Raw genomic sequence first — 9,437 nt, forward strand, 5'->3', positions numbered from 1 at the left:
AATTTCAGAGAAGCCACTAGCTGGGAAGGATAGAATGTGAGCAAACAGGAGCTACAGGGGGAAATGGGATGCAGTGGGAGGTGGGAAGCGTGCAGGGGCTGTGGGAGCGACAGTTCCAGAACCCCGTCTGCCCCGCCAGCATGCTCCCCCACTGTGCACCCTCTGTGTCCAGCCTGGCCCCGGACTCCCCGCTCCAACCCAAGCCCCACGTCTGCCCAAGGCCGCCACTGAGTGGGTCTGACAGTCCAGCTGGCACACTGGGAAGGCGTGCACCAGCTCTTTGTCTGGGCCAGGCTGTCCCGCAGGAGACGAGCGGAGGCTGGGGCCCCGGGACCTCCCGCCCACAACCATGTTGCTGTGGGTGGACAGGACAGGCCACCACCATGCCGGGAGCCTGGGAGAGTGGGAGAGGATGGCGGGAAGGCTTCCTGGAGATGGTGGCCTTTAAGCTGGCCCTCGGCCAACAGAAATTCAACCGCATAAAAATGTGGGTGTATTAACATCTATTTTTGAGACTATCTGTATGTTTTCAGCACATGCCTGTTCATCCTTCCTTCGGTTAAAAAAAAACGAACAAGAAACTGATTTTCTTCTGGGAACGACATGGGCTCAGGCCACATGCTCAATAAGAGCCAAGGTCATATTCAACTTCTGGGGGAAAACGACATTCTCTTTCTTCTGCTGACCTTAGCGATGGGGGAGCTGCTGCGGGAGGGGAGCCCCTCCCAGCCGTGGAGCGTGCCCGTGATAGCACAGACCTCGGAGCTATTGTTCAGGCTTTGGGATCCCATCTCTGCAGGAGCCCGCTAGATGTTTTGGTTCATGAGCCCCCATCCCTTCCTTTGTCACTCACGTGAATTCGGGCTGGGTTTGCTGCTCCTGGTGGCAAGTGTGGCGCGGTGTGCTGGTGTCCCCGGGCTGTGCAGAGTGCATGGAGCCTGTGGGCGCACATGGGGGGGCCGCCTCGCGGAGCGGGTGACATTGCAGTTGGACTTTGAAGCCCATAAAAAAAAAGGACACTATAGTGTTTCTATACATTTTGAACTCTTAATTTCTACTAAGACAAAAATCGTTTTATTCATTGGCTTTATTAAGAAAGGACAATGTAATTTAAAAAAAGAAGACAAGTAGATCTAAGTATCACATCTGGTACACCCTACTGTCATTGGGCATTTGGCAAGAGGAAATTAATGCTAAGGAAAACGTGACAGTGATGGATGCAGCCGCCGAGCTGCACAGTGAAGGCACGCTGAGGACCAGTGACCCTTCCTCCTTCCAACTAACAGATTTCAAGTGCCCACTCCACGCCAGGCAAACCCCATGCTGGGGACCAGGAACACAGAGACAGGTCGGACCTGGGGTCCTCTTTCCCATTTGTAAAATATCTCAGAGGCAGCCAGGCAAGATGACAAAGCCCCTGTGACAGCTGAGAAGGTGGGCAAAGGCTCAGCAGAAGACCCGTACAGAGTAGCCCTACAGAGCAAGCGCCCTCCCTGCCTCTCCCTGCCTCCTCACCCCGACCTTGCCCTCTTTCCCAGAGGACTTTATTAGAAATGCCAGCCTTCTTTAGCTCCTCCCTAGGGTCTTCCAAGCTCAATATCTGATTTTGGAGAGAGGAGTGGGTGCCGTGACTCACTGCCCAGAACTCCCTTCAGGAGTGAAGGACAAACTCTCCCAGATCCCACAGTGCAGTGAACAGAATGGCCTCAGTGGTCAGCCTCCCCAGGGGTCTCCTTCAGCTGCAAACACTGCCACCCCAGGACAAGCACCCAGGCAGGTACATCAAGGATTGGACCACCTCCTCACCCAGTGACAGCTCTGGGGGCTCAGCCTTAGGGGCTGAGCTTGGTGTCCCCCTCAGCCTGCTTCTTCTTCCTCCCTCCCTTTCACTGACCCCAACACCCTCCTCAGTGGACATCTGCTCATGGAGCTGGGTTTCAACCTCCCCTTCCCAGGGGTGGATTAAGTGCCTTGCCCAAGTCATGTACAGGGTGCAGGAATTCAGGGCTCTCTGACTCCAAGCTGGTGGGGACCCATTTGAGGAGCCTTTGCCAGTCTGACCACCACATGCTTACCCCAATGCAGATGAACCAGCATCATCTTCTTTTCTGCGTCTCCAGCCAGTCATGTCCCGGCCCAGGATGTCAGGAAGCCCTTGGCCACACAGACAGCTCTCCATGCTGGCAAGCATGCCAGGGTGGCTCCCCCCGCCCCACCCCCAGAAGGTGCAAGCAGATTTCTCACCGTCTGCCACTGCTTATTGTTGAAGGAAAACTCCACATCCCAAACATTTGTTTGGAGGGAATTAGATCATCACCTCCCCACTAATGAAGCCAGGCTGTGCAAACAGAGGGAAGCAAGACGGCAGGTTGTCTGTCTCTCGGGGCGGCGGCCCAGAAGTTGGCACCCCAGGTGTCTCCGAGCCTCCGTGCACATGTTTCAAAAGCAGCCTATGCCAAGCTGGTTTGGAACATCCCCAGGTGATGTTTGCCTCAGTGGCTGGGAATCCCGGCCCTGAGCCGGAGACTCTGCAGCTCTCCAGGGCCAGAGCAGACCTCTGCAGTATTCTGAAGGCAGCAGGTGCCTGCCCTCCCAGGTCTCTGAGCTACCTCTGCCTCTGTTCCCTTCTGACCTTGCACCATCAGGGGCTTCTCTGCTGAGGAAGAAAATGCTACTCTTTCAGATGGAATGCACCCTCCTTACCTTTCCAACTGGAGCCTCTGCAGCTGTGTGACTCTCTCTTTTATTATTATTTTAAATGAGGATATTATTCATAGAACAAAATTTGCCATTTACAGGTGGACCCTTTAGTGGTTCTTAGTAGATCCCTTTGTATAATAACATTGTGCAACCATCACCACGGTCTGATTCCAGAACATTTTCATCACCACCCCCAAAACCCCTACCTATTCCCAATTTCCCCTCTCCTTTTATAACCTTGGTCACCTCTATTCTACTTCTGTCTCTGTGGATTTGCCTATTCTGGACACTTCATATAAATGGAATCATACAATATACGGCCTTTTGTGTCTGCCCTCTTTCACTGAGCATAATGTTTTCAGGATTCTTCCATATTGTAGCCTGTGTCAGTTCCATTCTTTTTTATGGTTGAATAATATTCCATTATATGGATATGCCACATTTTATTTGTCCATTCATCAGCTGATGGACACTTGGACTGTTTCCACTTTGGGGCTATTATATGAATGTCTTTGCTATGAACATATAATTTCAATTCTCTTGGGTATATAGCCGGGAACAGAATTGCTGGGTCAAATGCTAATTCTGTGTTTCATTTTTTGAGGAATCACCAAACTGTTTTCCATAGTGGCCGCACCATTTTGTATTCCCACCAGAAATGTACCAGGGTTCTAATTTCCCCATATCTTTGCCAATATCTGTTATCCCCCTCCCCTTTTCTTTTCTTATTGTAGCCCTCCTTGTGGGTGTGAAGTCATGTCTCCTTGTGATTTTGATTTACATTTCCCTACCCGCTAATGACACTGAGCATCTTTTCATGTGCTTATTAGCCTTTTGTATAACTTCCTTGGAGAAATGTCTACACAAATACTTTGTCCAATTTTAAATCAAGCTATTCATGTTTTTATTATTGAATTGTAAGAGTTCTTTATATATTCTGGGTACTAGACCCTTATCAGATACATGATTTGAAAATATTTTCTCCATTCTGTGGGCTGTCTTTGACTTTCTTGATAGTGTCCTTTGATGCACAAAAGTTTTTACCTTTGATGAAGTCCAATTTATCTATTTTTTTTTTTTTTGGTTGCATGTGTTTTTGGTGTCCCATCTAAGAAAGCATTGCCAAACCCAAACTCATGCAGATTTTCTCCTATTTTCCTTCTAAGAGCTTCATAGTTTTAGCTCTCCCATTTAGGTCTTTGATCCATCTCGAGTTTAGTTTTGTATATGGTGTGAGTAGGGGACCAAATTCATTCTTTTGTGTGCAACTCTTCATTTGTCCCAACACCATTATCTGAAAAGACTATTCTTGGAGCACCTGGGTGGCTCAGTCATGATCTCAGGGTCGTGAGATCGAGTCCGGCATTGGGCTCCAAGCTGAGCGTGGAGCTTGCCTGAAATTCTCTCTCTCTGCCCCTCCTCCCCCCCATTCATGAGTGTTCCCTCTCTCTCTAAAAGAAAGAAAGGAAGGAAGGAGGGAAGGAAGGAAGGAAGGAAGGAAGGAAGAAGAAAGAAAGAAAGAAAGAAAGAAAGAAAGAAAGAAAGAAAGAAAGAAAGAGAGAAAGAAAGAAAAAGAAAGAAAGAAAGAAGAAAGAAAGAAGAAAGAAAGAAAAAGGAAGGAAGGAAGAAAGAAAGAAAAAGAAGAAAGAAAGAAAGAAAGAAAGAAAGAAAGAAGAAAGAAAGAAAAAGGAAGGAAGGAAGAAAGAAAGAAAAAGAAGAAAGAAAGAAAGAAAAGAAAGAAAGAAAGAAAGAAAGAAAGAAAGAAAGAAAGAAAGAAAGAAAGAAAGAAGAAAGAAGGAAGGAAAGAAAGAACTATTGTTTCTGCACTGAGTAGACTTGGCCCTCTTGTCAAAAAATCGATGGACCCTAAGTTATTTCTGGACTCTCAGTTCTAGTCCATTGGCCTATGTCAGTACCAAATAGTTTTCATTGCTCTAGCTTTGCGGTACGTTTTGAAATCGATCATTGCATTCCTCCAACTTCGTTCTTTTCTAAGACTGTTTCAGCTATTCTGTGACTTCTGTAATTCTATAATGTGCCTGGCTTTAGGCATCTGGGGCCAGACATGGTATGGTAAGTAAGCAAAACTGGCTGGCTTCAAACAGCACCTGAGGTCTGTTCTTTTGACACACACAACTTGTTTTCATCCTAAATAAACATAAACGTGTACTTTCTTTACTTTTCCCTGCAACACTCAAGGATACCCCTCTCCCAGACTCCTTTGCCATCAGGAATGGCCATGAGACAGGCCTGAACTATGACCATGAGACATAAGCAGACGTCCACTGAGGGAGCTTCTGGGACAGATATTAGGTCATACCATAAAAGAAGGACAGGAGAATTTCCAGCTCTGCAGCAGGCCTGGCACTGGATGAGGCCGGAGAGGTGCCCCGTGTGCCAGACTTAAGGAGGCCCAGGCTCTCAGGACCACACAAGGGCACTGCAGCATCTGACAACACACTCCTCCTTAAATGTGCACACTTCTCTTGCCTCACACCAGTCCCAGCTCTGTTCTGTCAGCCCCTTGCTCTTCTTTCTGCTCTGAACCCCAGACGGGCCTTATGCCCAGAACCAGGCAGCTATCTGGTGATACAAGGCAGCAAGATTGAGGGCAAAGGTCACTGTGCTACAGAGATGGGGAGAGCCTGGGATCCTGGCGGGCTGCCTTTTTGAGGGTTCTTATTCTGTGGAATAATCGCCTGTTTGTTAAGATAATGCCTGAAACCCCTGACAGTTAGGTTTTCTGTTACTTTCTGCCAAAAGCATTTCTAATATACAGATTTGTGGCAAGTAATGTGGGTTTTCCATTTAAAGCTGTAAGGCATTTTTAAGTTTTAAAAGTGAGTTGAGGACTTCATCAAAATTAAATATTCTTGCTCTTTGAAAGCTACTGTTGAGGGAACGAACAAGCAGCCAAGGACTGTGAAAATACATTTGCTGAACATATATCTGGCAAAAGGCTAAAATCTAGAATAGAAAATGAAGTCTTCCAACTCAATAATAAGAAAACAAACAAACCACCCCCCCCCCAACACGGGCAAAAGATCTAAACAGATACTTCACCAAAAAAGGATACAGATGGCAAATAAGCATCTGAGATGATGCACAACATCATTAGTCATTAGCGAAATGCAAATTAAAACCACAGTGAGCGAGCTACGGCTTCACATCTAAAGTATGTTACATTTTGGCTAAAATGTAAAAGCGCCCAATAGCAAGTGCTGATAAAAAACACAGAGCAACTGGAACTCTCACAAGGTGCAGGTGGAGATGCAAACTAGCACAGCCTCACTGGGAAAGAATGTGGCCACTTCTTATAAGGTTACACATACATTTACCTTAACTACCTAGCAATTCCACTCCTGGGTGAGAGAAATGAACACATATGGTCAAAGACCTATGCATGCACAGTTTACAGCAGCTTTAATCATCATAGGTTCACACTGGAAGCGACCCAAATGTCCATCAGCTGAGGGCTGAATCAAGAAACAGTGGCACGGGGCGCCTGGGTGGCTCAGATGGTTAAGCTTCTGCCTTCGGCTCAGGTCATGATCCCAGGGTCCTGGAATCAAGCCCCACGTCAGGCTCCTGGCTCAGCGGGGAGCCTGCTTCTCCCTCTCCTTCGCCTCTCCCCCTGCTCATGCTCTCTCTCTCTCTGTATCTCTGTGTCTCAAATGAATAAATAAAAAATCTTAAAAAAAAAAAAAAACAGTGGCACATCCATGCAGTAGAAGACTACTCAGCAATAAAAAGGAATAAAACATTAATACATGCAATGCTGTGGATGGATCTCAAAAACATGCCCAGTGAAAGAAGCCAGACCTAAAAGGCTATATTTATTGCATCAGTCCGTTTATATGAAATTCTGGCAAAGACAAAGCTACAGGGATACAAGCCAGGGATACAGGCTGCAGGGGCTGGGGGTAGGGAAAGTGATGAACGAGAACAGAGGAAGTTTTTGGGGGTGATGGCACTGTTCTGTATCTTCATTGTGATGCTGGTTGTACAAATGTAGGTACTCGTCGAAACCCCTAGAACCACGTGCTCAAAGGGGCAAATTTACTCTATGGAAATTAGACCTCGGTAAACCCGACTTTTAAAAAAACTCTAAAATATGATTAAGGCCACTGATTTTGTTCAATTACTGCACCCAAACACAGTATGTAAAAACATGAATGTTGGGGTGCTGGGTGGCTCAGCCGGTTAAGAGTATGCCTTCAGCTCAGGTCATAATCCCGGGGTCCTGGGATCAAGTCCCGCTTCGGCCTCCCTGCTCCACAGGAAGCCTGCTTCTCCCTCTCCCACTCCCCCTGCTTGTGTTCCCTCTCTCACTGTGTCTTTCTTTCTGTCAAATAAATAAAAAAAATCTTCAAAAAAAAATGAATGTTGGACAGTAAAGTGAATAAATTTTAGTTTTTGGTTTAAGCTTAATTAAAAAAAAAAAGGTAACAATTTACTAAGTGGAAGAAGCCAAACACAAAAGGCCACATACTATATGATTCCATTGATATGACATTCTGGAAAAGGTAAAATCATAGGAACAGGAGTCAGATTAGTGGCTGCCAAGGGCTGGGGGTGGGAGACAGTGCTGATGACAGAAGGATGCGGGGACATTCGGGGGTGAGAACACTGTTCTGTATCTTGATGGTGTTGGTAGTTACATGACTGGACGCATTTGTCAAAACTTACTGAACTGCACAGTTAAAAAGGCTAAATTTTACTGTATGTAAATTCTATCTCCAATTATGTAAATTATATACACCTGACTTTTTCAGAAAGTAAGCTGAGCGAAAGGAAATTATTAGAGAAATAATCATACAGGTGGTATGCAGATACAGCAAAAACTGTGGAGGTGGGGTAAGAATGAATATATTTTGAGAAACAGTCTCAATTATATCGCACTCTAAAAAGAAAAAAACTAGCTGAAGAAGGTGAATGGGGGTGTCTATGTTCTCCCATCTGATCTGTCTGATTTATCATTTTTGTGGTTGGCCCTGAGATAGCTTAGTTGACATATCAATGGAACAGCCATCTGGGGAGGAAGGCAGAGACCCACTCCTGACCAGCCCCAGTCACGCAGGTCATTCAGCTCCCGCCCACCGGCTGAAGAGTGTCTCACGAGGGATGACTGACAAAGTGTGAGCAGGGTCAAGCAGGGAACAGTGGCGAAGCACTTGAGTAAGCCATGTAGAGGCTTGAGGGCCAAGTGGAGAAAGCAAATTCTAGAATTCAGAGAAAGGGCCCAAACGGGAGAAGGGTGCCAAATAGGAGCTGTGGCCTTTGCGGAGGAGCTCCGGGAACCCACCGCCCCGTGGGATTGGGGGAGACAGGGAAGAAACGCCCCCATGCACTCTCCCTTAGTGTCCTGCTGGTGCATCTGGCCTGCAGGGGCCATCCATCCACAGGGACAGGCTCCCAGGGCACAGAGCAGGTGAAGAAGGAGGACACGGTGGGCAGGTGCATGGAGAAGGGCCAGCACACTGCCTCCGTTTGAAAATGGAAGTTTTATTATTATTCAGGTTTCATGAGGCCACCACATCAGATGACCGCAGTTAGAAAGAGAACTGGTTATACTCACAGATCCCTAGAAACAGGAGCCACGCAGAGAAGCATCATAATCAGCCATGATCAGGGGCGGTTTCCTCAGGAAGGAAAGGCGAGGCAGGGGCAAACAAGCTGAGGACTGGCTGGTTTAAATCATTTCAGCGGGGTCAGGGGCATAACTGCTGTCTCTGGTTGTCTGGTGCATCCCCCTGGGGTGATTAGGGCAGGGGACTCAGCGGCTCCATGGGTCAGAGCTCAGTAGAGGCAGTAGAGGGTGCGCTCTGGATTGGTTGGTTTGCAGATGAAAGGTGCGCCAGCAGGGGACTCATTTGACCTCTCTAGGAATTGCCTAACCCCTGGGCAGGGCGGTCCCTCTGGGGCCAACAAGGCCCAGAGGTCAGAGCATCAGACACAGAAACTAGAAAACGTGGTTATTACAAGGTTATTCCTTGTGTGGTCATGGTGGATGGAGACGTAACAGTTCTGTCACTCTAGAATACATAAATCTCTGCAGGAGTGTCTTCTACAACACAGGCCAGCACCCCAGACCCCAGGGTAGGGGGCCTCCAGATGCCCCCAGAAGCCATTAGCGGCATCAGTCCTAATCACATTATTCCAGGAACCAGGGGTCCAGGTCTTAGTTGCTAAAGGTCCTCAGGAATTGGTCAGCTCCCTCCTGTCCACCTTTCAAGGCCACCCCACAGGCCACACACCTCTTCAGTGGATGGAGCTCTCCCGACACCATGGCCCACCCTCTCCCTTCCACCCAGCCGCAGCCTTCAGAGATGGCTTAGCCCTGGCCCATACATTTCTCCCACTCTTGTCTCCGGCCCTGATTCTCTCCTGCTTCTGACAGTGAGCTCTTCAGGGCCACAACCACATCTCGCTTCACACCGACTTGGTGGTGACCCAGCCCTCCACAGATCCCTGTGTATCATGGGAAACAGACCTGAGACCCATGGGCAGCATCAACTGGCACTTGGAACCCCTAGGGACCAGGGCTTGATGAGGGGAGAGTGGCTTCCACCTTGGGAAGAAGAGATCACATGGGGCCAGACAAAGACTCCAGACATGGCAGTGACATTGTCCCACCATCCAAGCCTACCCTCCCCTGCCCCTACCTGCACTGACACCACCATGGGCCAGGCTTGGGCAAGACGATAGGGAGATATGGGGTCAAAGCAAATGGGGAA

The 9,437-nt window shown here is 47.9% G+C and overlaps 1 long non-coding RNA gene across 1 annotated transcript in view; it reads right to left on the reverse strand.

Annotated features, from left to right (window-relative positions):
- LOC118526969 (uncharacterized) overlaps nt 1-8,380 on the reverse strand; it is a 43,796-nt gene extending 35,416 nt beyond the window's left edge. The window contains exon 1 of the long non-coding RNA XR_004912909.2: nt 8,279-8,380. This is a non-coding gene — a long non-coding RNA (uncharacterized LOC118526969). The remainder of the gene's footprint in view (nt 1-8,278) is intronic.
- Nucleotides 8,381-9,437: the final 1,057 nt, after the last annotated feature.

Source organism: Halichoerus grypus, chromosome 1 (assembly GCF_964656455.1).
Source record: "Halichoerus grypus chromosome 1, mHalGry1.hap1.1, whole genome shotgun sequence".
Taxonomy (NCBI): domain Eukaryota; kingdom Metazoa; phylum Chordata; class Mammalia; order Carnivora; family Phocidae; genus Halichoerus; species Halichoerus grypus.